The sequence below is a fragment of the Cynocephalus volans genome, chromosome 11 (genome assembly GCF_027409185.1).
Source record: "Cynocephalus volans isolate mCynVol1 chromosome 11, mCynVol1.pri, whole genome shotgun sequence".
NCBI classification, from domain to species: Eukaryota; Metazoa; Chordata; class Mammalia; order Dermoptera; family Cynocephalidae; genus Cynocephalus; species Cynocephalus volans.
In genome coordinates, this window is record NC_084470.1 from 67416607 (window position 1) to 67442256 (window position 25650).

At 47.7% G+C, this 25650-nt stretch overlaps 2 pseudogenes; both read right to left on the bottom strand.

Moving 5' to 3' along the window:
- Positions 1-5286: 5286 nt before the first annotated feature.
- Positions 5287-25574, bottom strand: LOC134390117 (deoxyribonuclease gamma-like; annotated as a pseudogene).
- Positions 12206-13123, bottom strand: LOC134391005 (L-lactate dehydrogenase A chain-like; annotated as a pseudogene).
- Positions 25575-25650: the final 76 nt, after the last annotated feature.

Consider the following 25650-nt stretch of genomic DNA (forward strand, 5'->3'; position numbering starts at 1 on the left):
AATGACACATTGAAATTTGAACATTTACTGTAAAAATGTAAAATATCTCATTAACAAGTGTTATATTAACTTTCATGTTGAAATGACCAACTTGGATGGATTGGGTTAAATCAGGGGTTCACGAACTTTTTCTGTAAAGGACTGGATAGTAAATATTTTTCGGTTTTGTGGGCTATCTGGTCTCAACTACACAACCACTCATCTATGTCCTTGTGGTACAAAAGCAGCCACAAAACGCACATAAGCAAATGGACATGGCTGTATTCCAATAAGACGTTGTTAAAAAAAAAGATGGTGGGCCAGATTTGACCCACAGGCTGTAATGTGCTCATCTCTGGGTTAAAGAAAATATATTAAAATTAACTTCACTTGTTTCTTTTTACTTTTAAAAATATGGCTACTAGATTATTTCAAATTACACACTGGCTCACATTGTATTCCTGTTGGACAGGGCTGATCTAAATTCTTTACAAATATTAACTCTGGGGAATGACTGTTACTCTGGGACAGATGTGAGTGTGTGTGTGTGTGTGTGTGTGTGCGTGCGTGCGTGCGTGCGCGCGTGTGTGTGTGTGTGTGTGAAGAGTGGGCTGTATGTATTCCTAGAGAGGGCATGGCATTGGCTCCCTGGTCTGGCTCCCCCACTGCTGAGAGTGTGAAGCCCAGGTGCAGGATGGCATGTGACTGGCTTGTGGCCCCTTCCTGGGGCGTCTGGCCCTGTGTCCATTCTATTTCTAGGTTCGCCTTTTGACTGAAGAGAAGTTTCCTGAAGGGCCACTAGGAGGTGCAGTCAGAGCACGGGGTATGATGGTTGGGCCGCTGGAAACCTGCATTCTCTGCCACCCATTTGTGATATAGCCTTGGACCTCACTGTCCTCACATGTAACATGGGTTAGACTAAACTAGACAGAACTTGAGCTTTGGATTTGATTTCTGACCCCACCAGGACCCATTATGACTTTCATGGGCCATAGGCACTTTTCCCATCCAAGTTTGTTCCTCCATAAAAAAAGTTTAAAAATTATATTTCATAACTATGTTTGCATAATAACAACATATTAATATTATGTATTTATAATTTTAACTCATAAATATATAAATTATAAATTAAATTTTCATTTAAATATATAAATATATAAATTAAAATATATAAATATATAAATTATATAGAAATAATTTATAATTTTCTTCAACTTAAAAGTCCACCATTTTCCTTGTGATTCTGAAAGAAATTAACACATTTCTATGGCTGAGGCACTGTATAAAAGTATTGTGGACCCTGGGCCCTGTGCTCACCGCTCCCCAGCTGTGTCACCTTGGACAAGCTGCTTAGCTTGTCTGGGCCTCTGTTTCCTCATCTACAGAGAGGAGATGGCATCATACCCCACTCTTAGTGCTGTGTGGGAATTCAGTGGGACAGTTCTGAGAACACACCTGGCACACAGCTGGCCTTATCAGTGGCAGCTGTTATTTGTTATCATCCTTTAGGGTATTTTCAGCTCTAACCTCCATGAAACTATGAAAAGGTCTCAGAACAAGCAGGCATCTCAAAGCAATAATTCAGAGAAAGAAAATGAGGCTCTCAGGGTGTTCGGTGGGGGGAGTAAAGAGTTTCCACAGAATAGAGGGCAGCAGAAGGAGCTTGTGGGAATGACCAACACGCCCTGCCTCCTGCCATCAGAGAGCTCAGGTGGGGCAGGAACTGGTCTTGTCCCACCCAACTGGATGCTGAGCCGCTGAGGAACATGTGCCAGGCAGGGGGACCCTGGGGTGTGCGCACGTGCATGAATGTGCGTGTGTGTGGTTTTGTGCACATGTGTGTTCACGTGTGCGTGTGTGTACATGTGCATGTGCACACGTTTGCATGCATTTATCCTTGTTCCTTAAATTCCCTTAGTTTGACTTAATTTCAGTAGCTTCCCTGAATCCTGAAGTGTGCAGCCACAGTTCCAGAGTCCTGTGGGACTGTCGTGGCCCACTTCTTCAAAATGTGACTTGTGGGTAAGTGACCTGGGATCACTGGCTCCTCTGGGATCATTCAGGCAGAACCTGATCGGAAGACTCCACAGCAGAAGCAGGTGGGAGCCTCTCTCAGCAGCTCTTTTTTCACCCACTCAACCTCCTGGGCCAGGTGCCTTTGCTCTTTCTGTGAGGGACAAGGAACGTGGCCTCCAGTTTGTCGTCCTTTCCTGGTTTGCCATCTGCATTTATATTCATTTTCTCCAACCCAGGGGAGAGCTCTGAGGCAGAGCTGCTGAACTAGAGAAGCTCCCTCACCCTCTCCCTCCTCCCACCTACAGCAGGACGGGGTGAAGGTCGCTGGGGGAGGGTTTCTGTGTTTGGGGCAGGAAAGGGGTGTTGTCGAGGAAGAGGATATAACAAGGACTGGAATTAGGGAGTCTCCATTTCTCAAGGTTCACTTACCCAAATACTCACTGGTGACTCACAAAGAAATGGAAGCTTTGCATGATTCCCTGTATGGCAAAATTTATTCTAAATACATAAATGAGAGCAATATGTACCCAAAGACATAAAGCAGCCTGCCCTTTGCCCGAGTAAGTCCTGTTAATAATTAGAGTGGCTTTTTAGTTCATCATTTCCCAAACTCAATGCTTATATTCATCAACTTGTTAAAACTTTACCTCTGAGGTTGATTCTTTTATTATCTATATTTTAAACATAAGGAAACTTTAGGGAGGTGATCTCCTCACGGATCCCCAGTAAGTTGGGGAGGCAGATTAGGCTGCAGAGTCAGCCTGTTGCTTTGCCACCATGCTACTCCTCTTGTCACTAAGGACTAGGAAAATGATTTCGAGGTCTCTAAATAAAGCTTTTCTGATCACTTGCCTTGTAGCCTGAGGGGCCTGTTAAAAATGTAGGTTTCTGAGCCTGGCCCAGATATCTTAAAATGGACTCTGGGAGACTTAGGCCTGGGAATTGGTGTGGTAACTGGTTCCCTAGGATTCTGGTGATCACTAGGTTTCAGATCCTTTGGATAAAACCAAGAATGAAAGGGCGTGTATGACCAGGGAACACTCCTCTTCCCCAGAAGACCACTAGAGTTCCATGCCTTGGCCATAGCAGGTGGCTCACAGGGACGGGCAGACGTCTGCGGCTCCGTGAGGTTATGGACAGTGAGAACAAGCCCTGCTCTGTGCCCTTTTCCTGGCAGAGAATCTTTCCAGAATAAAGCTGGCAGGTGGCTGTGGCTCCCGTGGCCTGCTCCAGGGCAGGAGCCGAGGGATGCCTTGTTGGAGAGGAAGCCTCAGGGTGTTGGGACCAAGTCAGAGCTATGACAGGGTCACTCAGTGTCTGGTCCACCTGGCCCTGCCTCCACCACACAGCACAGAGTCGCCCAGGGCTCTTGTCCCAGCCACGCCCGATGATGGAGCTTTCAGTGCTTTGGGGGTAGAAAGATGATCCTCTCCCTCCAGAATAAGCTCGTTTGTGAACCGCTGCTCGACCATTTGAGCTTGGAAGGGGGAAGGTTTCCCAGGACAGTAGCCCAGCCTCAGAAGAGGGGTGACAGAAGTCTTAGCAGCCCTGCCATTTCCCCCTCTATCAGCTATTTCCATCAAGACCTCTGAGGTTAATTGGAGGTTGGGGAAGACGGTTTCCCTTGCTTATACAGGGTCCTTTGGACTTTATATCCTATATAATTTCTGATATCAGGCTATGGTCTCTTTTTCTTACATCAAAAGTTTCATTGTCCTCGACGTATTAAGAGAAATAAGCGAGGACTGGAACCATGCACTGGCATGCTATTCTGTGCACTTACTAAGGATACATATGGTGCTCATCTATGCACAGACTCTCTGTGGGGGACACATAAGTGGTAAGAGGGGCTGCTTTGGGCTGACCCTGTGGCTCATGCGGGAGAGTGCGGCGCTGGTAGCGCCAAGGCCACGGGTTCAGATCCTATATAGGGATGGCCGGTGCGCTCACTGGCGGAGCGTGGTGCGGACCACACCATGCCGAGGGTTGCGATCCCCTTACTGGTAAGAGTAAAAAAAAATAAAAATAAAAATGGGCTGCTTCTGAGACAGGAAACTAGGGGCTGGGGTCCTTGTCACTGAGTCTTCTTTGACACTGTTTGCATTAGCCACATTCATGTACTCCTTGAACAAAAACACGATATCAGGGAAAATAAAGGGAAACAAATAAAAATGGGCAGCTTGGATACAGGTGAAATGGTGCTGGGTTGCAGGACTCATATGAGCCTCTTTGCTTAAAGAAAAATGGCACAAACTATGCATCAATAAAGTGGTGAAAGCAAACGACCATGTAACTAAATGAACACTTTCCCTTTCCATGAGGAAAAACAAAAAAGAGATAGAAAGAGATAGCAAAATCCTTGAGTGACAACCAGTCAATCAAGCTTTTGTAAAACCAGGACCATCAAGGACCCCCAAAGCTGGCCCTGGTGACAAATACAATGTGATGAATGTGGGGACCAGGGCACATGACCCAGACCATGGGGTGGGGTAGGGCAGGGCACATGGGGCGGGCCAAAGCCCAGAGCGAGGGACCGCAGGGCCTGGGCAGGGAAGAGGACGTCCTGCCAGAGCGCACAGCCCGGGGGCCTGGCAGAAGGTGAGGCTGGCACGATACACCAGATGATGGAGACCCTCATGGCTGTGCAGAGACTGAGCTCACTCTGGATGGTGAAGGGACCCCCACAGGCGATGGAGGCAGGGGTGGGAATGAGGGTGGACTGGGGTGAGAAAGTCAAAGGATAACACTGGTGGTCACTGGGCTGGTGGGTTGGAGGTCAATGTGGGGTCAGGGAGACCAGGTGGGATGGGCTTCACCTTCATCCCTGGGAGACAGGATGGGGCCCGACCTGAGACACGAGGGGCAGGTTCTTAAAAGTTAATTGTCCAAATCATGGGGTGAAGACGGGGGCTTGGAGTTTCTGGTCATTTCCCATGGAACAGGATCCCCTCGTGAGGACTGAAAGGTGAGGTTCTTCCTCTGCCTGCGGCCTCTGGCAAGGCAGAGTGGAGCAGGGCCAGTGACAGCGGATGGGGTCCAGATCTGGGCATGAAGACCAACCTCAAGGACTGCAAAGCCCCCCGTTTCCTCTGGGACAATTGACGGGAGGTATAAGCCCAATGGGGATATAGAAGACTCTCCTCCAAATTGGGCTCTGGTCAGAATAAATTCAAGGTGAAAAATAGAAACAATTGGACCAGTCTTGTTTCCCAAGAGCAGAGAGCAGTTTATTCCATGGTAGAGTTGTTTTATTTAGAGAAAGGAAACGGTTAATAAAACAGCGCCTAGTGTCTAGGAGCGGTTGGCCTTTGTTTTCTTCTTTGGAGTGACAGACCTTCTTCTGTTGGTGAGAGCTCGTGAAGAACGTAGCTGAAATTCCATTGGAAAGTGGTCACTGACCGCCAGGGCCTGTAAGGAGAAAAGAGGTAGATTGGGGCATTGGCGATGCCCGGGAGATGCTCTCATGGTAGTGATGAGCAAGTTCAGGAACACGGAGCGAAGATGGAATCCCCCAAGTCACCCAACAGACCAGCACTGCTGAGCGTCATCCCCGGACCCACTCAATGAAAAAGTCACAGCATCATAGACATTGAGAGTAAAGGTCCAAAGCCCAAAAGTGTGTCTCTAGGGTGACACCAACTCATCTCCAGGACAGAAAGACAAGATGGCAGTCTTACCTCCTCTTCAGTCATCTCATAAGCCTTCTGGAAGTTAAAGGTGCTGTTTGATCTGGGAACAACAGAGCGGACGATCTCTTGTCCTCTAAGCACAATCCTGGAGCGAGGGGAGGGAAGACATTGGTGTTAATCTGATATGTACTGTCTCCCCCAAGTTTTACGTATTAGTAGCTTGATCCCCACTATGCCTGTTAAGAGGGTGTGAGATTCTATCGTGGTGATTGAAAGGTGGGCCTTGAAGATATGATTAGATTGTAGGACCCTGCCACAATGAATGGATTAAAATGGTGGTCAGGGGCATGGTTCTGAGGGCTTCGACATAAGAATGCATGAGGAGCTCTCTGTGCTCTCTGCTCCACCACTGCTACTATGTGAGATCCCTGGGTCACTGTCACCACCACTAAGAACCACACCAGATGTGTTCCTTGCAGTGTGGACATCCCAGTCTCCGAACTGTAAGCAATAAATTTCATTTTCTTACAAAGGACACAGTCCCGTATATTCTGTTGTAAGCAACAGAAATGGACTAATATATAATCTATCTGTTAACTTCCAGGATCAAAGCAAGGTCTGTTTGCGGTAGCTGGTAACCCTAGCGGACACTGCCTACAATAGAACCACTCCCTGCATTGGCTCTGTGGGCACCAGCACTGTGACTCCCAGTGTGGGCTGGTGTCCCTGGTGGTGTAAGAGAAGATTATATATGACACATGGACACTACACCATCCAACAATGACCCTCACACTGAGAATGCTGTTCCCTTTTCTATTGTTTTTCACGTTTCCTGGTTGATGATGGAGAACTTCTCAGGTGGCTGCTGCTTGTCATTAATACCTCCCTAAGCGCCCATTTCACAAGACAGAGCAGCCGCCTGTCCCACGTGTTCATCAGGCAAGAGAACTGAGGCAGAATTTACATTGTACAGTTTCCACTGGGCTTATTTTCCCAGTTATTTTTGATTTAGGGCAAATGCTTTTATGTCTTACTCACCTCAGTATGATAGAGTTTCCTTTAAAAATTGACTTATTTTAGTAAGAAATTACTGGGTTTAAAGAAAAACAGAGAGAAAAAGCCCAGAGCAGGTGCTTTGCAGTGATGGGGAAAAGTGGGAATGTGGTGTCACATGAGTTTTGACAGGATGGACTCTAGTGGATGCCACGTGGGGTGATGCAGGTGGGGTCTGCATGGTCCCCTTCACTGTCTGAGGAATGGCAAGGTGAGTCACACTGTCACCTCATGCCTATCCGAGGAGCTTTCCCCGACTCTGGCCGGCGGTTTTGGTTTCTGGGTTTGCTAGCACCACCACTGGGGCTAACTTTCAACTCTACCCAAGTGTAAACTCTTCACATTAGGTTGGAGGTCTGTTAAGGCCATTCTTAACACCCAGAGGACCAGGAACTGCATATTAGGGGCTCTTCTGTTCTGACTTCTAGGGACGCACACGGGCGGTCAGCTGTCACGTCATCTTTCCAGGCTGCTCCTGGGCTCCGGCCAGGTCTCGGGCATCGCTGCACGTCCAGCAGCGCTCGGCTCGTGGGAGGCGTTCAGTAAATATTTGAACGCAGAACCAAGAGTGGAATTGAGAACACCTTGTCTAATTCCATTTCTTTAACATCATTTTTATGGCTTTTAAAAAAACATAAGTATTATACATGTTCTTATAAAATACAGAAAATTCCGAGCATCAAAAGAGGAAGTTAATCTTCATAAAATCCCATGGAATCCCATCATCCTTTGGCCGACAGGTTTGTAATGTCAGTGTGCTTTTATAAACATCTTTTTGTAACGTGTTCTTCCACCCCCCCATCTATAGTGGACACCTTTCTTTATGCTTAAATTAACTCCTACTGAGTCATGATTTCGATCAACCCCTCTGACTTGCCAGGGGAGAGGAACGGGGCTGCAGAAGAGACTTGACCTGCCCCAGGTCACGCAACTGTTAGGTGTGAGCGAGCGAGGGACCGTCTCCCCAGCTCTGCTGGACGCCCTTCAATTCGGGTGGGTGGGCACAGCCTGGGTGCTCAGTCTCCTGAAACTTCCCCCGTGGGTTTCCACTGCTGAGAGCTGCAGGGATGACTTCTGCAAAGGAAACACCAGCCCCGAAAGCTCCCAGAGGAACCAAGGAGGTTTAGGGATGGAAGTGAAAGCAGGCCTCAAACCTGACTCGTGAGAGCGACTAGCTGTTCTCTCGCCGATGGCACCTCATGCTTCTTGGGGCCAGCTGTGCTCTGGGAACATTGGCCACCCATGGGACTGGGCTCCTCGGGGTTTCCCTGCCTGTGGTCTCTGCTATGGAGATCACCAGCGTTCACAGGCTCTCCCACCTGCTTCCAGATTGAAGGAGCAAAAGTGAAAGCTGCTTGAACATCCCCAAAGAGACTTTAAAAGGGCAAGGGAATGCCATTTTTTAAATGTATGTATTTGCATTAGGAATGATTAGCAAAAGCTTTAAAAGTGTACATGTCCTTTCGCTAACTCATCTCAGTTTGGGGGATTTACACTGAGATAATCAGCAATATATGAACAAGATGCGTGTATAGGATGCTCATTTCAGCAGCGTTGATAACAGAAAGCCCTCGGTAGTAACATATCGCCCAATGCAGGGTGAAGCAGTTGTGGTACATCTTTGTGTTGGAATAATGAACAGCCAATGATCGTAGTGAGCCCTGGTCACAGGCCAGGCCCTGTGCTAGCAGCTGCATGTGTGTCATTTTATTTGGTCTTCATCGTATCTCCACAATGGAGCACTGCAGCAATCTCATTTTTTCTCTTTCTTTCTTTTTCTTTTCTTTCTCCTTCCTTCCTTCCTTCCTTTGTTTCTTTCTTTTTAATTTTTATTGAATCAAAATTGATTATACAAATTTTGGGGATTCAACATTGAGATATGTTGATCAAATCAATATTACTAGCATACGTATTGTTACAAATTATAATTATTCTTTATGCCCCTTGTCCAATCCCTCCCCATCCCCCATCCCTCCACCCGCCCCCCTGTAATCACCCTAGATTTCTTCTCTCCCTCTGAAAGTATAATGGTTACTCTGTTGATTTGTTGCCCAAAAGATCTGTCCAATGCTGAGAGGCGTGATCAGGTCCCCCAATACTATTATAGAGCAGATGCCTCTTCCATCACTCTGAAATGGGCTCTGTGGAGAGAGACATCCTCCTCCTTTCTTTATCTCTGTTGGTGACTCTCCTTATGTTAATGCACTCCAGTGGCTGGTGGACAATCTGCATGCTAGTTGTGGTGTCTAGCCGCCTTCACAGCAGCCATTGTTATTGTGGTGGCTGTGGTGGGCCACCCACATGGAGATGATGTTTTTGGCATGCTCCTTGGTGCTGCTGGTGTGCCTGGTTGTGGGGAATGTCTGATCCCCAGCTGCATATCCCAGGTCCCCAAGTGGGTCCTGAGGCACTGGCATGGTGTGCCAAGTTGTGGGAGGGGGGTCCGGTCCCCTTCTCCATGCCCTGGGTCCCCGGACAGGCCCCGAGGTGCTGGCACTGTTTGCCTGGTTGTGGGAGGGGGGTCCGGTCCCCTTCTCCATGCCCTGGGTCCCCGGACAGGCCCCGAGGCGCTGGCACTGTTTGCCTGGTTGTGGGAGGGGGGTCCGGTCCCCTTCTCCATGCCCCAGGTCCCCGAGTGGGACCTGAGGCGCTTGCACAGGGTACCTGGTTGTGGGAGGGGGTCCAGTCCCCCTCTCCATGTCGTGGGTGGTCCCCAAGGTGCTGGTGAGGTGTGCCTGGTTGTGGGAGTGGGGTCTGGTCCCCTTCTCCAGGACCCGGGTCCCCAGGTGGGCCCCAAGGTGCTGGCACAGTGAGCCTGGTTGTGGGAGAGGGGTCCGGTCCCCTTCTCTGTGTCCCGGGTCCCAGGCGGGCCCCGAGTCACTGGCGTGGGGTGTCTGGTTGTAGGAGGGGGGTCTGGTCCTATTCTCCATGCCCCAGGTCCCCAGGTGGCCCCGAGGCATTGGTGGTTTGCCTGGATGTGGGATTGGGGTCCAGTCCCCGGCTCCAATCCTTGGGTTCCTGGATGGGGCCCCAAGGTGCTGGTAGTGAGAGTGGTTGTGGGTGGGAGTCCTGTCCCTGGCCTCATGCCTCATGTCCCCTGGTGGGCCCCAAGGCATTTATGGTGTGCCTGGGCTGGAACTAATTTTTTGTCCTTTGCTTACTTCTAAAACTGAGGAACTTCCCGTGGGAACCAGCACTTGAGCTGTGTGGTTGAGCTAAATTGCCGCTTTGCTGCTGTTTCCGTAGGGAAGACTTTTTGTGCAGTTCAGGGTTTAATGGTTGACCTGAAAGGTACTTCCAGCTCTCCAGATACTCGGTGCACTTGGGTTGTGTAGAAACTCTGATCTGGGTCTGAGTTTTTTCATTAAACTGCACCCCATGCAATTCTGCATTCCAGACCAGTCTCCTCTGAGTGGTCCTGTGCTGACTGGGGGACAGATCAGCTGTCCTTGATGTGCTCCAGTGTTCTCCCAGTGGGCCCGTCTCCCCCACCGCCCGTGCTCCAAACACTTCCCATGGGATGGCCCCTGCACTGGTCCCCTGCATTGACTCACTGGCCTCTGAATGGCTCCCCTTTTTCAGCTGTTCTGGCTCCTCGCTCCTGCATGGGTCCATGGGAACCCTATTAGTGGTCTTGCTTTCCTGGGGGCCACCAAGGTCCTCTTCTTTCCTTCCACCTCCAAGTAACTCCATCTAAAAGGCACAGCTGCAGCTTTTGCCGGCTCCTGCTCCATGCGCTCCAGCATTAAAGCAGCCGTGGGCTGAAACGCGGAGAGCAGTTTCTTCTTTCTCTCATTGTGGTTTCTCCTGCCTTCGTGAGTTGCATGGTCTCTCCTCCTCTTCACCTGAGCTCCAGTGGCCCCAGCTTGGCTGATGTTACATTTTTATCGTTGTAAATTCGTTGATTTGTGGGAGAGAGTGACGCTGGGGACTGCCTATTCCGCCATCTTGACCTGAACTCAGCAATCTGATTTTACAGGGGAGGAAATGAAGGCACAGAGACTTACACACGTATTAACTGGTAGATACTGGATTTGAAGCCAGGACTGTGTAACACAAAAGCTTGCTACTGCTGACTCCAGTGCCCAGGCTGACTGCACAGAGTCCCACAGTTCGGTCACTGCACAAGCATGGACAGTGGAGGGGCCTGAAATCCAATGGACTCAGTGTCCGAGCCCTGTGCTCCCTCTGCCCAAAGGGGCTGGCTTTTCTAGTGCACATCAAGCACTGTGTGGCCCAGAGCCTCCTGCACACGCCTCCTACCTGTCATATGCACAACCATTTCTCTTCTTGACCGTGGTGTCCTGATTGTCCCAAATCAGCCAAACAAAGCTGGCATCGGTACTCAAGCAGATGCTCTTCCCAGCCTTCTTGGGGATGTCGCTGCAGCCAGCATTGAAGTTGCCCATGAAAATGAAATTCTAAAAGACACGATTTGGAACTGTCACCTGTTGAGCATTGTCAGAGGACACTACCTGGGACTCCTAGCAATGATTCCACCTCACACACCCTGTAAACAAGGAAATTTGTTGTAGGCTGAACTGCGTTTCCCCAAATTCATATGTTGAAGTCCTAACCCCGGTACCTTAGAGTGTGACTATATTTGCAGATAGGGCTTATAGAGAGGTAATTAAGGCACAATGAGGTCATCTGGGTGGGCCCTAACCTGATATGACTGGCGCCCTTATAAAAAGGGGAGATGAAGACACAGAGAGACACAGAGGGAAGGCCATGTAAAGTCACTGGAATAAGATGACCATCTATAAGCCAAGGACAGAGGCCGGCAAAAGAAACCAACGCTGCTGACCACCTTGATCTTGGACTTCTTGCCTCTGTAACTGTGAGGAAATGACCTTCTATTGTTTAAGCCACCTTGTCTTTGGTACTTTATTATGGGAACCCTAGAAAACTAACACGAGATCCTTCTTAATTTCTTTTAGGTTTTTATTTATTATTTATTTTTTTGTCACTGTTCAAGGTTTATTTGGTGTTTTAGTTGGTATGATACTTGGATAGTTGGTTGCACTGATCATATTCAGATCTTTCTTTTTACATTATATGGCAGTGTACACTTCTGATACATATAGTACACAAAATAAGGTAATTTAGAACAGATATGCACAAGATATGCAATACTGGATTTATACACTGGATCCCATGATGTGACTGATTGGGAAAAAAGGCATGTTTAGCGAAGGAACCAGAAGTTATGAAACATACGGTCAACACACATCTGGCCTATAGATGTTGGCAGTGTTGGCAGTGATGCCTCAGAGCTGATGGAATTATTTTACACTAACTAGTTTAGGAATATACAGGATAAGTACTATCCAGCATCAGGATATAGCTATAAGATTTTATAAACCATTTCTATTTCTAACTTTATGAAAAAAGGACAACATGCACAAACAACCTCCAACCAAAATCTTTTTGCAGCTGGCTGGTATGGGGATCCCAACCTCGACCTTGGTGTTATAACACCACACTCTAACCAACTGAGCTAAGTGCCAGCCTGGCAGTAGTAGATTTTAAAATTGCAGCTCTTTTTGGATCCCCCAAAGTGTATCTGCACTCTTCTTCAAACAGGCCTCTTCCTTAGAAATCAGGGTCACCTTCACAAGGTCTGAGATTCCATTCTGTCCCAAGATGCAAGGGACGCTAAGGAAGACATCGTCCTTTATGTCCATAGAACCCCCTCATCATAGTGGAAACTGGATGCACCTGCCTGAGATTCCTCATTACGCTTTCTGCCAAATCTGCCACAGACAGTCCGATGGCCCAGGATGTGTAGCCTTTCAGTTTGATCACCTCATAAGCACTCTCAACCACTTGCTTGTGAACCTCTTTCCACTGTTTCTTATCTGTATCAGTGCCTAAATCTGGGTGCACATTCTTCAGGGAGACGCCAGCAACATTCACTCCACTCCATACAGGAACACTACAGTCTCCATGCTCCCGAGGACCCATCCATGACAGCGAAATGGAAGAACTCCCAGCCTTTCGTACATCGGATAACAGAACCGGGCTGACTCCAGATTGCAACCACTTCCAATAACATGCTTTTTGGGAAAACCACTTATCTTCCAAGCCACGTAGGTCAAGATATCCACTGGACTGGAAACAGCAAGCAACTTGCAGTTTGGGCTGTATTTTACAACATTAGGAATGATGAACTTAGAGATGTTCGCATTACGCTGAACCAAATTAAGATGGCTTTCACCCTCTTGCTAATGTGCCCCAGCTGTGATAATAACCAGCTTGGAGTTTGCGGTCACATGATAGTCTTTGCCAGAGACAATTTTTGGTGTTCTAAGGAAAAGTCTGCCATGTTGAAGATCTATCATCTCTCCCATCAATTTGTCTTCTATAACATCAATGAAAACAAGTACATCTGCCAATTCCTTCACTAAAATGCTGACGGCATAGGCCATGCCAACAGCACCAACCCCAACAACGATAATCTTATTCTGAGGGATCTGTTCCTCCTTAAGAAGATTATAATCAGCTGATCCTTGAGAGTTGCCTTACTGGACTTGGAGCCAAAAGGAATTAGAGGTGCACATCGGATGGGTGTTGGAGATGCATGGCTGTGGGGTCTGGACTTGGCAGCAGTGGCTCCCTCTTTTTGCTTTTTAAAAGATAAGCCCACAGTATATAATTGAGGCACAGTGCTGATGAGCGCGTGATAGGTGAGTGTGTACAGGGGAGGGTGGTCTTAGTGGGAAGGGGGGTGTTTGCTGTTCTCTGTCACCAGGCCTCTGTAATTCAGCGTGCAGTGTCAGGTGGGATCAAAGAATCCAGCTAATAGATTCCCTCACATCTTCTGTCTCTAGCTCAAACCACCATAGGGTATAAATATGAATGAATCAACGTCTTTTCCTTCCAGCTGGGAAAACTGAACTTGGGGGTGGACTGACAGCGTTGGCACCGCTCTTTACCTCCTATTATTTTGAAGTTGGAAACTTATTCCTGTTGAAATTCAATCTATTGAGGAAAGGGTAGAAGTTTTGGAGGGAGGGGGCCATAGAGTGAGCTGCTCACACCAACCCCAGGACATCAGCGGAAATTTTCTCTTGGAGGTATTTTTCCCTGCGGGGATCGTGGAACAGAATTTTAACATTCCACAAAACAGAGGAAGTTTCAGATTTCCCTGTCTGAGCTATTGTTTAGATCCGTTGCTGACTTCACAGTTTTCTTCATCTTGACCTTGGTGATCCCTGAGATTAATTGGTACTGTGGAGGACAGGATGTCATGCTAACCTCAGTGATCATAAGCTTCTACTCCTATGGGCATGACTTGCTCAGCATTCAATATGTGTCAGCCCCAGTACAAAGTGTTTTATAATGTTTAATTTACATCTCACAGCAATAAACACTAGCAGGTAGAAGGTACTGCTAACTCCTGTAGAAGCAGGATAGAGGGATTAAGTGACCTGCTCTAGGCCACACGACTGGGAGGTTCAAGCGGAGAAGTCAACATTGAACCTTGTCTGTCTAACGGGAGGTGCCTCATCATGAGAGTGTCCCTTCTTGTTCACTTTTGGACCACCGATGCCTCCACAGCCTGACACTCAGCAGATGCTCAATACATTCTTTTTGAATGAATGAATGATTTTGTAATTCTTGGAATGAAGGGATGAGTCTTTCTCTTGCCCTGCTGTTTACAAATAAGCAACAAAATACACCCCCTGTCTTCTCCATGCCCCAGCTCTGGCCAGCTGCATCCACATTTACTTGACTCATTTTGCACGTTGAGCAGAGGAACTGAGGAGGAGGAAGGTGACTCACGGGAGTCACATCTCGAAAGCAGAAAGGAGGAATGTTGAAGAAGAGCCTTAAGAGAACGTCCCTATTTGACCAGAGCTTTCACAGCCCGTCACGGCCACAAGTGGTTACACCCTTGTCTTCCAGATGAGGCAGTAATTGAGGCCTAGAGGGTGGCAGGTGTATTCCTGCTTCTGTGACAACAGACCCCAGGGCTCCTTGGGAAACCACCCCTCCCTTTCTCACCTCAGTCCATGGGGTTGGGGTGGAGTTGGCACAGGTTTAGCCAATCAGAGCATCTCAGTGCTCATCACAGTGATTGGTTCACTGATGGACATGTGACCCAGTCAGAGCCAATGAGACTCAATCCTAGGGCATTTGTTGCATTGTGGGAAAGGAAACTTGTCAGTTGGTCTGGAGCCATCTTGCCATCCTCAGAGTAGAGCTGACCCAAGAATGGAGCCCACCCAGAGGAAAGGGCAGAAGAGACACACCAAGCCCCTCAGTACCATGTCTGAGCTTGGATCCAGCATATGTGACCTACCCCTGGACATTTCAGTTACATGAACCAAGAAACTGCTCCTCCTTTTCATGAGCCATGTTAAGATTCTGCCACTTGTGGGCCGGCCCGTGGCTCACTCGGGAGAGTGTGGTGCCGATAACACCAAGGCCATGGGTTCGGATCCCATATAGGAATAGCCGGTTAGCTCACTGGGTGAGCGTGGTGCTGACGACACCAAGTCAGGGGTTGGGATGCCCTTGCCGGTCATCTTTTAAAATCTTCTAAGAAAAAAAAAGATTCTGCCACTTGCAACCAAAACACTCCCGGTCTCGCTCTGCCTCACTCTTCTCGACTGTAAAGCGGGAATGACAAAAGGAGCTGCCTCGTGGGATTATTGGGAGAATTAAATAAACTCCTCCCTGTCAGGCCCCAGCACAGTGCCTGCACCAGCTCCTCTCTCGGTGCGTGTCGGCACCCACTATCCGTGGAGCAGCGTGTGAATTCCCAAGGCCAGAGTGGACGGTCCCCAGGCAGATTTAGCAACGAAGATATTTAGGGTGGAGGAAAGGTCTAAACAGAAGCTGTGAAGTGGTGGTGGCCTGTTTGTGTCCTGTCCCCCTTACCCTCCCTACAGAGTTACTCATCCCACTCAAGGACCAGATCCTGTCCCTGCTGGATGGGAAATCGACCAACTCAGAGGTCATTACCTTCGCCTTCCAACGGCTTTGTAAATCTGTGTACAGAGCACTAAGCTCGTCCATCTCTTCGGCAGGTGTCGTGGCTTTGGTGTGCAGGGAGACAATGACAAAGTCCTTGACAGCTGAGGAACAGGAAAGAGGTAGAGGTCACACACTTTCCCTATCAACGTCCTATGAACACTGTTAAAGGAGACAAGCAGCAGGAGGCCTGGGATGCATCATGTGGGCCCCTGTTGCCCAGAGGGTCCAGCTGATGACTTAGGTTACAATGATCTTACGGTCTGAGGCTGCTTCCTTTTAACACACGAAAGACTCTTTTCTCCCACCTGCCCTAATTTCAAGCTGGTAGACATCATTCCTTGCTGGTATTGTGGGAGTTTTTATTTTCTCATTTTTTGGTAAATCTCTATTTTTCTCTCTCTTTTTTCTGATTTTATCTTCTTATTTATTTATTTGTAATTGACTAATAAAATTACTTGTAGGTATAGCTAAATTTCACAGTTCGAAAAACAATATCCCTGTTTGGCTTTTATGCTAGAGGAAAAATTTTTTCCAAAATAAAAAAATATTCGAGACTTTTCATTTATACTCCTTTTGTAATTAGAAATAAAAGCCTCCCCAAAGTTATTTTCTTTAAAAATAAAATGGTCTTTTGTGAAGTGTCTGAAATCCTCATCCCCCCACTAGGACACTGAGAGAGCCTGACAGAGGCCATGTGCAGGAGCCTCAGGAGCTGGGCCTGGCCCACCTGCTCACAGCAGCTGTCGCCTTCTGAGCACGTCCTCCTGGGAGTCCCCCTCATGCTCTCCCTGGATCCCCCCTCCTGCCTCAGGAGGTGGGGGAGGTGGGGGTCACAGCTCATGTCACACAGCAGGGAGCCCGGCCTCTGGCTGGCAGCCTGTCTCCAGCCCCATGCACTCCCAGCAGCGCCCCTGCAGCCTCCTCCTTGGGCTCCACTTCACTCCCCACAGCCACTGGTCCCCTAAACACTCCCCTTCTTTCCCACCTCTGAGCCTTTGTGCTCGCTTTGCCCTCTGCCCGGAATGCCCTTCCCCCAGCCCTCTGTATGGCAGGCTTCCTCAGGTCACAATGTCACCACTGCAGGACCAAACCTGGCCCCAACACCTAAGATGGCCCCACCGTGCTAGTTAATACATCTGCTTATTACTTCATTCACGCTCTGAAATCATTTCCTTAGATTCTTTGTTTGGCTCACGAGATCCTGTGCTCCGTGAGGGCAGGTTTATCTGTCTAGTTCACCCTTGTGGCTCTAGAATCTAGCACAGTGCCTGGCACAGGGGAGGTGCTCAGAAATGTTTGTTGACTGAATACATGAATGAAAGAACGGATAAATGAATGAATGAGAGAAAGAAAAGGTAGACAAATAACAACCTCCTTCATCTTTAATCCCAGACCGAGGGGATATAGGAGGATTCCCTGTAGAAGAGAGAAAAGTGCCAGCAGGCAGTGCCATCCCAGGGGAGGAAGTGAAGGGGGGATGGGGAGACACTCAGGACAAATGGATTTTTTTCGCAGTTCACAAAGGCTCAGGGTTCTCTTTGAGAAGAAATAATTATTTTGGGGGGGAGCTCTCTGGACACTGCCCTGGTCAGCCAAACGTCAGTCGTGTGCATGACAAAGATCATTGCACGTGCTCTCTGAAGGACATTTCATGTCATCAGTAGCCCCCTCCTCCTCCTCTTTTTCCACTTGTAATTTCTCCACCATTCTTTCATGTTCATTTTCTGGAAGTATGTTTTCCTGAGCTAATTAACCCAGGGCACCAATAGTCAACCTGATAGTTCAGGATGTTTATATTGGTGTTGTATAAATGTAGACGTACATACTTATAGCTCTGCACATATTTATCTGGTCATTATCTGTCTCCTCTACTATGTAACTTCTCAAGGGCAGAGACCATGTCTGCTTTGTCTGCTGCTCTTAACAGAGCCTGGCACGTAGTAGGGACTGAAAAATATTTGATTCTATGCAGCTGAAATCTGCAAACCAAATTTAATTCTTGACTTTCCACTGAAAGCGGAAAGTTGTTACTTAGTGGTTTGGAGCAAGGGCCCCAAGATGGTGGATTTGGTGACAACTCGGGTTGTCTACTTCAGTAGCAGGTGACTTGGACAAGAGATTTCATCTTTTTCAATCTTAGCTTCCTCATATGCAGAGGGGAGGTGACCCTAGTCCCTGCCTCATAGCATTGTTGCCAGGATTACAGGAGGCTGGCACTTAGGGATCACTACCGGTACTATTGTTGTTGTTAGAGTGCAGGTGCCCTCTGTGTGGATTTCCTCTCTCCTCCCGTCTGTGGAGGACACTGCTGTGTAGTGACTGGAGGAAGAGTGAGACTCTAGGCTGGGGGTTCATCTTTGGTGGCCATCACTTGGGACTCTTACAAATGAAGGAATAGTTGTGCTTGACACGGATCAAGGAAATGTAGTGTATAATTTCCATGATCTTGTGCTCTATAAAAAGTGGAGTTATCATTGATTCCAGAAGGTAGGTTCCAGGCTGCGGAGTTTTTGAGTCATGGCATGTGAGAAGCAAGCCTGGTGCCATCAGTGTAAACTGCATCCTGTAATGCAGGTGGTAGAAGAAACAGTGCCTTGTCATCTCAAGCCTAATGCCTCCCTAAACATGCTACACGAACTCTGGGAGGGCAGCTCATGCTCAGCGCTGCTGCCCACTCCTGGGCTGCTGGGGATGTTCCGGACCAGAGGGACAAGTGGTCTCACCAGTGTTGGGTGACTAGAACCAGACTGCATAGGCCTCTCTAGTAAACACATCTGGGTATATATACTCATGGTAGAGGTAATTTTTCTTCACAGACACCAGCTTTTCCCCAGAAGGAAAAAAAGGAAGCCCCTCACAGCTGAGTCATGTGTTTTGTTTGCTTGTTTTTTTTTTTTTTTTGTTTTTTTCAGGAAGCACAGACATAGGTTCCCACGGCTCCATTAGTTGCCAGAGCTTACTCAAGTGCTAGAAGGAAGCTTCTGTCTGTGAACAAGGCTCAGTTGACTCTTCTCAATGGTCAGGGCATTTTGGGGGCTGAAAAGCTGATCAGTAGTAATTATCTGGGACACCCACAAGTTAATGTTCAGACTTAAAACAAATTACTAGTAGGAAGAAGAGAAGAGTATGAAGTTCAGGAGTCAGTCCTGCTGGGCATCTCAGGTTTCGGCCCCTGGCCATTACGTGACTATGAGGAACACAGAACTCCTGACCCAGGCAGCATAGAGCCAAGCACAAATTTGGTGTCAGGAGGCTGCTCATGGTTTTTTGTTTAAAGAGTTAATACTTTTCATGTGCCCCAGTTTTGACAGCAATTATTCTGATCAACACTAGAACTGGTTATAGATCAGAATCTGGTTTTGAAGAAAAGATACACATTTGGATTCAATTCACAGTCATAATTTATTAGTGGACCATGTTGCAGGGAGCGGAGATCATACTTACTTGTAGAGAAAGGCGTACTGTTCTTTATATGTGTTTCTTCCGAGCTGAGAGCTAATCACATAGGTGTATGTTATGCCTCTCCTTGAATTTCTAGAAAACATAAAGATCTCACATTTTGTCTTGAAGAATAACCAACACTCTAATGCATAGGTTCCCCTCTCTTCAATCTGCTTCTGGACACCCAGTGTCGTCATGCAGAAGGATGACTGCTCATCATAGCCTTTGAGTCCAGTAAGAAGGGCCACCATTGACTGGAATGTGAATCTGCCAGTCTCTCCACAGCCATTACTTCTTTTCTTTCCTTATGAGGTGAGCACTGCTGCTGCCTTGTGCACATGGAATGTAATGTGATGGGCTACTCTACTTAGTTCTGAACTTGCTGATTTCAGTATACTGCAGCCCTCTTTCCACATTCTGTGGAAGCGTGGTTTAGCAGCTGCATAGTGCTCCAGTGTGTGGGCATATTATACTCTCACTGCCCCTTTCTTCCGTTGTCAGCATTCAATTTTTTCTCTGTAACAGGACTTCTTAGCTCAGCCTCTGTCTGCAGATTTCATTTCTCTCTCTGTCCTGACTCCCCACCTGTTTCCCCTATTTTGCTTTATCATGTTAAAAGCAGATGGTGGACAGTTCCCAGGGCCGTGGCTGAGAGAGTTGGAGGACTGGGCAGTGCTGGCCGTGGGACCTGGTGGTCAAAGTAAGTGCTGTCTCTCAAGCTACTTTCAGCTCCCTGGGGTGCCCTTGCACTTGACCTTGAGCCCACCCTTCCCCATCTTTACCCATTCAGCCTCTCCATCAGCATTGGGCAGATCAAATTTGTGGCTGTACTTGATTTGTATTAGGAATATGTGGTTGCATCATTTCATGACCCACAGAGAAAGAATTCCCAGGTGCATGAGGTCGATTACGACAAACAATAATTCCTTTTATTGGGTACTTTCTATGTTTTAAGGATTGGATTGGGTGCTTGTTAAAATAATTTAATTTTTTCCCTGATCTAAATGAAGGACTCCCCGAGGTAGGTGCTTTTATGATGTTCATTTTACAGGTTAGGTCCCCGAGGCTCAGGGAAAATCTAGTGAAATCCCCAATCTCCCACCTAGAAAGTAGCTGAGGCAGATGTGAACCCAGGCAATCCCAGTTGAGAGCCCGTGGTCATGACACCCCACACATTCTAGATCTTGGTTTTGCTTGAATAATTATAATAATTATAATAAATATTTATTAAGCCCTCAGTAACAAAAGTACCAGGCTGGATATTGCAGAATAAAGAGGCATATTTATAATAATAATTACAAGAGCTAACATTTATTGTGAACCTGCTCTGAGCCTCACCACAACCCTGTGAAATGACTATGATTATTAGCTAATTAAACATAGGTGGAAATCAGGCTCAGAGAGGTTGAGAGACTAGCTTAAAGTCACACAGCCAGTGTAGGTGGTAGAGCCAGGATTTGAGCTCAGGTCCATGTGACTACAAAGCCCACCATGCTAAACTGAAAATACACTCACTGTTCTCAAAGACTCATACTCCAGGAAGAGAGACAAAAGGAAACAAATAGCTACTATATGAGGCCAATAAAAATTTTTGCTAAATGAAAGTGCCAAGCCATGGAAGTGTTGAGAAATAATTAATTACTTCTGTGCAGAGGATCAGGAAAGGCTGCAAGGAGGAGGCGACATTTGAACAGCCCTAAATGGTGAGAAGAAGCTCCCTGGGAAAGGAACACAAAAGAGACTCCTTCAGTGTGAGCGACAGCCCAGAGCCCAGGGTGCAGACCAAGACCACACCTCTTGGTGACCACAGGGGCCTTCTGTGTATGGGATTCTGGGGGGCTCAATGCTACAGGATTTGTTGGTCAAGGTTAATTAGGTCCTCTCACCCAGCCAGCAAAAACATGGAGCAGGAGGATTATGCCCCTGGCCCTCTATGTCCGGAGCACATGATCCGGTTCTGTCTCCAGAAGAGTGGAGTGGGGAGACATACCAGAACTCACTGTCCATGTGCCCCTGGGACCAGGGTTCAGCCTTTAAGAAGCTGCTCCAGGCTGGGATCCACCTCTGTATGATTGAGGAGGAAGACTATGTCTGGAGTCTGGATCCTTCCGTCGACAGCTTTGAAATTCATGGCATCAGCCACACAGGGCTAACCAGGGAGCTGGGTGTCATTGGCCAAGCCAGCCTGCTAATTCAGTCACTGGTGTCTACCAGATCTTTCTGGATGGCATTTGTAAGTGTATCTACCCTATCAACAATTTTTCCCACTGTGAGGAATGTCTTCTATTGTAAGTAAATACCCACTATTTCTCTCCACTGCAGTTTCCTCATTGAGATGATAACAGTCAATCCTTCGCTGGGTGCTGGAGGATTAAGTAGGTTCGTAGAACAGTGTGAGCCATATAGGAGGCATGACATAAATTGTTATCATTACTTGTACAGATCTAAGAGGAAGATGCAGTGCGACAAAAAAATTGGAAACAACCCAAGTGTCCATGAATAGGAAAGCATTCAATGAAGATCATTGGTTTCAATCCACAAGGAAATGAAGATAATGGGCCATCCTTTTGGCAGCCTCTGTTTTTCTCAATGATTCCAGTGACTATTTTCTCAGATCTCCCAGGAATGGGACTATGAAACTAGCACAATTCTAAAGGCACGGGAAAGAAGTTGATTCATTACAAATAATGGCTGCCCTAGGATATTCAGGCTTTGTTTTCTCTGGGAAGCCTGTTAAGAAGGGCTGGTGGGGAACTGTTTTGTGCACGTACTGAATGAACACCTGTATGACATTTGCAGGCATTGTTCTGAGCCTGTGCTGTCTGATTCGGTGGCCATGAGCCACATGTGTGCACAAATGTGACTTATCCCACTTGAGATACGCTCTAAGTATAAATGACACACCAAATTGAGAAGATTTAAAATAAAAACGTAAAATATTAACAATTTTTTATTAAATTACATGTTGAAATGACCATCTTGGATAGATTGGGTTAAATCAGGGGTTCACAAACATTCTGTGTGACAGACTAGATAGTAAATATGTTCAGCTTTGTAGGCCATCCAATCTCAACTACGCAACTACTCAACTCTGTCCTTGTGGTGCAAAAGCAGCCACAGAGAATAGAAAAACAAATAGACATGGCTGTATTCCAATAAAACTTTATTTAAAAAAGATGGTGGGCCAGATTTGACCCATTGGCCGTATTGTGCTGATCCCTGGGTTAAAGAAAATATATTAAAATTAATTTCACTTGTTTTTTTTTTTACTTTTAAGACATGGCTACTAGGTAATTTCAAATTATGTCTTCGCTCAAATTGTGTTCCTGTTGGACAGGGTTGATCTAAGCCCTTTACAAATATTATCTCTGGGGAATGACTCTGTTACTTTGGGACAGGGGTGTGTGTGTGAGAGTGTGCGTGTGCGTGTGCGTGCGTGTGTGTGTGTGTGTGTGAAGGGTGGGCTGTATGTATTCCTAGAGAAGGTGTGGCGTTGGCTCCGTGGCCAGGTGCTTTTTCTACTTCCAGGAAGGACAAGGGATGTGGCCTCCAGTTTGTTGCCCTTTCTTGATTGGCCATCTGCATTGATATTCGTTTTCTCCAACCCAGGGGAGAGCTCTGAGGCAGAGCTGCTGAACTGGAGAAGCTCCCTCACCCCCTCCCTCCTCCCACCTACAGCAGGACAGGATGAAGGTTGCTGGGGGAGGGTTTCTGTGTTTGGGGCAGGAAAGGGGTGTTGATGAGGAAGAGGATACAACAAGGACTGGCATTAGGGGGTCTGCCTTTCTCAAGGCTCACTTGCCCAAATACACACTGTGGCGAATCACAAAGAAATGGAAGATTTGCATGATTCCTTGTATGGAAAAACTTTATTCTAAATAAATAAATGAGAGTAATCTGCACCTAAAGGCATAAAGCGGTCTACCATTTGACATAGTAAGTCCTGTAAATAAAAATAGAGCTTCCCTTTATCCAGGGCTTACTAGGCATCAGGCCCATACTCAATGCTTTACATTCATCATCTCATCTAAACCTTACCCACGAGGTTGATTCTTCTGTGATCTCTGTTTTATACATAAGAACTGGAGGTGAGTAATCTGCTGAAGGTTCCAGAGCTAGTAGGGAGGCAGAGTGAGCCTGTCCCTTTGCAACTATGATATACCTCTTCTCACTAAGGAGTTCTAGGAGAGTGATTTCAAAATCTGGTCCTCAGAACACCTGCTTTGGACTCACCTGGGGGTGCCTGCTAAAAATGCAGATTTTGGGGGCCTGGCCCAGAGCTCATGAGACAGACTCTGGGAGCCTGGGACCTGGGAATCAGCGTGGTAACTGGTTCCCTGGGATTCTGGTGGTCACCATGATTCAGCTCTTCTGGACAAAGCAAAAGCTGAAAGGGTGTGTATGACCAGGGGACACTCTTCCAAAAGGTCACTGGAGTTCCTTGGCCTGGCGAGGCCAGGTGGTCTAGAGGGACAGACAGATGTCTGCAGCTCCATGAGGTCATGGACAATGAGAACAACCCCACTCTGTGCGCTCTGCCTAGCATAGTCTGCCTAGAATGGAGCTGGCAGGTGGCTGTGGCTCCAGCAGCTTGGTCCAGGGCAGGAGCAGAGGGATGCCTTGTCAGGGACGAAGCCTCAGGGTGTTGGGACTAAGTGATAGCCGTGACAGGCTCATTCAGTGTCTGGGCCACCTTGCCCTGCCTCCCCAACCCAGCACAGAGACCTCAGCCCAGCACAGAGTCGTCCAGAACTTTTGTCCCAGCCACGCCGGCAGGCAGAGATTTCAGTGTTTGGGGGAAAAGGATGATTCTCTCCCTCCAGAATATGCCCGTTTGTGAACTGCTGCTTGACCGTTTGGATCTTGTGTAGAAATGCTGATCAGAGCTCACTCCATCCTCGTGGCTTCAGTGGCTCTGGTTTTACTAGTTACAATTTTCCCTCTGCACAAGTCGCTTAAACCAAGGGAGGGATAAGGACAGAAAGCCATGCTTGGGATAAGGGAAGTGACATTAGCCACCCCAAAGACAAGCAACAGGAGGCTGTGGAGTGCCTCGGAATCCTGGACTTCTGTAGCCTTTCTCTCATTGGCATAGCTCTGCTTTTGTCCCCAAGTCCCTCAAAAGCCTCCTGGTGTGCAGAGAAATCAGCTGCACAGCATTCAGATGATCCCTGTAAGTAACCACACATCAGTAATAATGATACTAATGAACAACTTTGTGTAAACCATATGGAGTTGTCTGCTTCATTCTTTGGTCTCAGGAGACCCTTCAGTACGGTGGGCATCGTACTGTCAGCTCACACTCAGACACCTTGGAAGCTGAAGGTTTCCTGGGAATGTAGCCCAGCCGCAGAAGAGGGGTGACAGAAGTCTTAGCAGGCCTATCATTTCCCCTCTACCAGCTATTTCCATCAAGAACTCTGAGGTTAATTGGAAGTTGGGGAAGACGGGTTCCCTTGCTTATACAGGGTCCTTTTGACTTTATACCCTATATAATTCCTGATCAGGCTCTGGGCTCTTTTTCTTGCATCAAAAGTCCCATTGTCCTCCATGTATTAAGGGAAATGAGTGAGGACTGGAAGCGTGCACTGGCATGCTATCCTGTGCGCTTACTAAGGATACATATGGTGCTCACTTATGCAGAGACTCCCTGTGGGGGACACATAAGCTGGTAAGAGGGGCCGCTTCTGAGACAGGAAACTAGGGGCTAGGGTCCTTTTCACTGAGTCTTCTTCGGCACTGCTTGCACGTTTAGCCACATTCATGTACTCCTTGAACAAAAAAACAATATCAGGGAAAATAAAGGAAAACAAATAAAATTGGGCAGCTTGGATAAAGGTGAAATGGTGCTGGGTTGCTGGACTCATATGAGCCTCTGCTTAAAGAAAAATGGCACAAACTATGCATCAATAAAGTGGTGAAAGCAAACGACCATGTAACTAAATGAACACTTTCCCTTTCCATGAGGAAAAACAAAAAAGAAATAGAAAGAGATAGCAAAATCCTTGAGTGACAGCCAGTCAATCAAGCTTTTGTAAAACCAGGACCATCAAGGACCCCCAATGCTGGCCCTGGTGACAAATACAATGTGATGAATGTGGGGACCAGCGCACATGACCCAGACCCTGGGGTGGGGTAGGGCAGGGCACGTGGGGCGGGCCAAAGCCCAGAGCGAGGGACCGCAGGGGCCGGGCAGGGAAGAGGACGTCCTGCCAGAGCACACAGCCCGGGGGCCTGGCAGAAGGTGAGGCTGGCACGATACGCCAGATGATGGAGACCCTCATGGCTGTGCAGAGACTGAGCTCGCTCTGGATGGTGAAGGGACCCCCACAGGTGATGGAGGCAGGGGTGGGAATGAGGGTGGACTGGGGTGAGAAAGTCAAAGGACGACACTGGTGGTCACTGGGCTGGTGGGTTGGAGGAGGTCAATGTGGGGTCAGGGAGACCACGTGGGATGGGCTTCACCTTCATCCCTGGGTGACAGGATGGGGCCAGACCTGAGACACGAGGGGCAGGTTCTTAAAACAGTTAATTGTCCAAATCATGG